The sequence below is a fragment of the Cupressus sempervirens genome, chromosome 2 (genome assembly GCF_028749045.1).
Source record: "Cupressus sempervirens isolate cs-2001-9-10 chromosome 2, ASM2874904v1, whole genome shotgun sequence".
Taxonomy (NCBI): domain Eukaryota; kingdom Viridiplantae; phylum Streptophyta; class Pinopsida; order Cupressales; family Cupressaceae; genus Cupressus; species Cupressus sempervirens.
Window position 1 is genome coordinate 26300060 of NC_143119.1, and position 5762 is coordinate 26305821.

Consider the following 5762-nt stretch of genomic DNA (forward strand, 5'->3'; position numbering starts at 1 on the left):
CCTAGAGTCTAGGTCAAGCTCCAATCCTTTAACTGAGACAATCTAGTGTCAGAACTAGGAAAAAGTGAGTGATAGAGTGAGTTAAGTGCTAAAGGGTGCACTACAGCACCTAGTGCACATGTGCACCCTTCTGGTGTGCGCATGTGCACTAAATGCGCAAATGCACACTTTTATCCCTTTGTAGATGCACGCATGTGCAAGTGTGCACCTCTAAAGGGTGCACACTTAACCAAGCATATATAAGTCGAGTTACCTCCTCCCCTTCTCTCATTATTTTCATCATTTCGTTGAAGACCACACATTTGCACCTATTGAGGTGGGCCAAAATCCTCACTAACCTGCACAAAACAAACAAGGTCAAATCACCAAAGGTGCGCACATGCACACCTCCTCAAGGTGCACAGGTGTGCACCTTTGTTACGCATTAAAAGGCTAAAATCCTAAGAAAATAAACTTAAAAACCTTAGTTAAAGGTGCACACATGTGCACCTATCCAATGTGTTCATGTGTGCACCTTTGAAGATAAACCTTAGCAACCATAAACATAGGTAATGGTGCACATATGCTTTTTCCCCTTTGTACATAGAGAATAAGGGTGCACACATGTGCACCCCATCAAGGTGCATAAGTTTGCACCCTTAGCACAAAGAAAGGGGGAAAACTAAGATAAGTCCACCCCACAATGCACTTGCGCAAGCATGTGCACAGTTGTGCACATGTGCAGGTGCGCACCCCACTAAGGTGTGCACATACCCAACAGCACCCAAAAGACTTGGCATGATGTTTTGGCACACCTAGCAGATGTTGTTTTCCTTTTCAGGATTATTAAGAGGAAGTTTGAGTTGGTTTCCTTCTATTTTAGTGTTCTAGGTTTTATATTTTTGTAATTAGAGTTTGTTTAGGGTTTAATTTTAAGATTATTGGACTACTAGTTTTTCTCTTATGTCCAAATAAAATGGCATCCTTGTCATCTTTTCTTGAGAAAAAGATGGCTACAAAGCCATAGTATTCAAATTTCAAGGTGCACCAAAGAAATCATGCTTTCAGGATGGACATTCAAAAATTAGAGATACTAAGTAAAGACACATATACTGGAACGCATTCTTTGTACTCTGCAATAAGCCTAAAGAGAAGTTCACAATGGTCTTTGCACTTATTTGATCTAGGTTGGTCAATGCAGCATCTCATCCTACATTAGTGCAGTCTTCTAAGCTCATCATGGCATTGGTAGAAAACTATGTCAGAATCAAGAGTTGTTAAAAGTTTCATAGGGGAGATAGTCCTAGACCTTAGACCTAGGAATATTGAGAAAGTATTTCATCTCCCTAGAGTTGATCAGTATGTGAAGATAACTTATCATCAAGCAAAAAGATGGTATAGGGAAAATGAGAAGAAGGCCATGGAGATCATACAATCATCATTTTTTATTGATAGAACATTGGTGGAACACAGAGCCAAAAAGATAGACATAACTAGGGCACATATGAAGGATGACATCAGATATACCATTGTACTTTTGAGAAGAATCATGGGTCTACTGGCAGCAAAGCATCTTCATATCTGGATGGTCCATTTCATAGAGACCATTAGAACAACCAAAATGCCAGTTGATTGGGCCACAATGTTGAGTGAAAACTTAGATGAGCAGCTGGTAGGAGTTAAAGCCAACCCCAAGTTTTACATGGCATCATATTTGGTGTACTTATTGGCGGCAAGAACAAATGACTATGTACGACTATATAAGAAAGGAAGCATGCAAGATGCCAATGCTTGGCCCTATGTGGTATATCCATAGTTGGTAAAGAAGAAGCTCTCAAATTAGAGCAAGGAATTCTAAATAGTGAATGATACTTTTATATTTGCAATCATCCAATTTATAGAGGATGATTATGCTAAACGGATGTCAATAGAGGCAGCAACAAGGATCGTTGAGATCGATGCCTCCTACCTCTAGTTCAAAACATTCACTTACCTAAGGGTAGCTAGTATAGTGGTGAATTTGAAGAAACTCCCAAGATATCCATCAAATAGGCTTTTCTTATTAGAGATTACAAGACAGCTCACATATGCATATGATAGAGTGAGAAAATAGCATAAGAAGACATGGGTATGGCCTACTACTATAGATGTGTTTGGGGTCAAGCAAAAACAAGACATTATGACTTTTGATTCAGAGTGGGATCAATATCCCTTGGAAGATTATAACTCCCCTCGCCCTTATTTTGATAATATTGGTAGAGTTCAACATTTGGCAGGGAAGCAGTTTGTGCACGAAGATGTCATAGAAGATCATTGGATGAACGTGATAGATGACTATGATATTTGAATAAGGGATTAATGTAGGATGACTCTATATCTAGTAGGAAAGCCCTTAAAAATAAAGATCCCACTCAAGGTTGTTCAGCAAGACATCAAGATCAAGGTTGTTCAGCAAGACATCAAGAAGTCTTCGATCCATTGTACAACTATGACAAAATCTATGATTGGCCGATCATGAATATCAAGATAGATCAAGATGAGAATGTGGGCATAAATCACAAGGAAAGGCACATAATTTAGTTAACAAGGGAATGGATCAAGAAGCCTTTTAACCTTGACCCACTTCCATAGGTTGTTACCTTTCACGCCACAACATGCCCAATTAAGGGTAAAGGTGCAAAAGTTACAGTACCAACCTTCCTTGTTCAATCCCTAGTAAGGCCATAAATGGTATATCAACATGAGAGGGAAGTTAAGTAATTTAGGGAAGATAAAGGGAAGAATAAGAGGAAAAGAGATTCCTTAAGGCAAGTTGAGCTTGAAACTAAAGAGCCTCAAGATGAAGAGGCAGCCCAAGCTCAAGATACTGAACAAGTGCCCCCACCTAGACAAGAATAGGAGCTGGAAAAAGAAGCACAAGAAGCACCACTAGCTAGTCCAGAGGAAGAAGCCTCTCGTTCAGTTGCTAAGAAGGCTATGGTTCAGCTTGCAATGAAAAGGACAAGAAAAGGTAAGTTACAAAAGAAAGTCATTCCCATCGCTCAAATTCTAGAGACCATCCCTGAGGCAGATGCTAAAGAAGAGGAATATGAAGAAGATAATCTTTCTTTGAGTCAAAGGATGCACCTAGCCAGGGCTACAAAAGAAGAGTGAAGAAGGACCTCTACTGTAATGTTGCCATCTATTACCAGGAAACCTATTCAGATTACGACTTCAAAAGATGAGCAACAACAATGGATCAAAGAATAGGAGGGACAAGAAATAGATGTCATTAACATTTCTAATTTTGATTTTATGCCTATGAGCACTAAAATGGTAGGTGATAAGATATGAGATACAGCTACGAACAAACCTTTGGGAGAGGATTGGAACCAAATGCCACCTCAACCACAAGGGTGTCTGGGCACAAAACCATCATTTTAAGACTTGTCTTTCTTGCACAAAGGTTCAGCTACTCCTCTCCCTCCTATCACTAAATAACAAGAACAAGTAGTGTATGAAGAAGAGCTCGAACAAATGCCAACTAATGAAATATCAGAGGATGGAAAGATACCTGAAGAACCTTAGCAAACTTCTCAAGATACAAAGGCAAGGACTTTGGATACAATGGATACAGGAACCCCCAACATAGATCTCTCTCTGAAGGAGAAGACTCTAGAAAGGAGTGATAAGGGAAAAGGGCCAGCAATGCAAACATCCTCTTCAGCCAAATACATGTCTCCCATGGGCACTACACCAGCTTGGTTGAAGAGGGAGGTTATGGTCTGGCAAAAGAGACAATTGAACTTGAATGTAGAAGAGGGAATGGATGAGCTAGTGGAAGCCATCAACAAGCCTAAGCTACCTATAGCTGACACGTGAACCTTGGTCCTTTTAATGAAGAGCCAAGATCATGACTCGTTTGCACAAATTTCCATCCATCCTCCACATGTTGATGTTGAGGATTTGACTCCTAGTGATTACCAGATCAACGAGGTCCTGTTAGGAAATCCCACAGTAAACATTGCTAAAGTCTTGATCACAACGAGTGTGAAAGAAGTTTTCAAGGATGTGGATAGGTACGTGTTAGAATTGGTGACGCTGAGGAAGCAAAATGAGCTTTTGAGAGGCTATTTGCATAGAGTTGTGGGACCCATTGACCTGAATAATCTAGAGATCACTCTAGTTGCAGCATTAGAGAGGAGAGATAAGGGGAGTGTACAGATAGATTCATTTTTGGGTGCATGTCAAAAATCACGTAACAATTTTGAGGATAAAGGTGTACAAATTATACAAGTTAATTTGAACCTGTTGCACCATGCTTAGTTTAGTTTAGAAATGCTAGTGTCTATATTGAACCAGGATTTTGGGCTTATGGATGAGGTTCATACCTAGGGAAAGGACCTTCAAGTGCTTCAATCAATAAAAGGTCAAAGGTATCGCATGCTCATGGAGGTGTACTCGATAGAAGAGCTTGATAAATTGGGCAATTGGATAGAGAAAATTGTGGCTAGTAATAAAGTAATGGAGACATTACATGAGGGGATACAAAAGCTGAAGGATCAAACAAGAGAGAAGATTTTGGAAGCTAAGAAGGATTACAGCTATGCCTGCCTTGACGTTTTTGAAGATGAGTTGAAGGACAAACTCATTTCAGTGCAATCAGTTGTCCAACAGTTCCAAAAAATATTTGAAGATGCTTCGTCAGAAGAAGATATCAGACAAGTATTCAAAATGTAAGAGGTACTGTTGGAGATTGACACTAAATGTGAAGATTTTGTGGCCATGCGTACAAATTTTAGTATTTACCAGCTTGTAGTAAAAAAGAAGTATGAAGCTTTCAATTTTCTAGATGCTACCCAAGTGACAAAGATTACAGAGAAATTCAAGAACAAACATCCAGACATAGCTCTAGCATAAACGGGAAGAAAAGCTAAAAGCTAGAATTTCAGTTTTGACACTTGAGAAAATTTTGGATTTTTTGAACCTACCACCAAGGTGTGCAAGGTTTGCTATTCTAGAGGTGTGCTGACAATTTTGAAGAAGTGACAATGCGTCGGTAGTTAACTAGCAATTGCTAATTTAGAGCTTTCCATGCACTGAAAATGCATTCTAACGGTGGTTTAACTCCTACAAAAGTTTAGAGAAGGTTGAGCTTCCATTTTTAGAGCTTCCAATGACTCTTAGATCCTCTTATAGCTTCCTTCTTCTTATCTACTTCTTCTTTCATTATTTATTAAGTCATGTAAAGGTTCATGCACCAATTAATTGATAAAAACAAGGGTGGAATCCTACTTAGCACCATTTAGAGAGTCAGTTTATATATAATTAGATTTGTTTTATTAGTTTAGAAGCATATGTTTGCATTAAGAGATCTCTCACTCTCAACACAAATTGAGGAGATGATTTCTTATAAATTCAAAATTGTAACATGTATTCCATATCATTATTTTGATGCAATAATATATATTATTGGTGCTCTCATTGCGAGTGTAGTTCTTCTTGTCAGAGTGAGTTATTTTTGTGAATTATTGTTCATGAATAATAATGGAGCCAATGGTTTTGTTGTGTTGATTTGATTGTGTGATCTTTTAGTTTTGGTGTTTGCCACGTGTTGACAAATTCCATTAACATACCAAGTTGGAGAAGAGATCACCCTCCTACATAGCTTCTTGTCTCCCATGAGCGCACTTTCCATGGCCTTGCAATTTGATGAAAAGTGAAACATCTTTCAATTTTTACTAAGTTCCCATCAATGATTGCATTAATAGATTTGAGGAAGTGTTACTCCTATTTTCATTGGT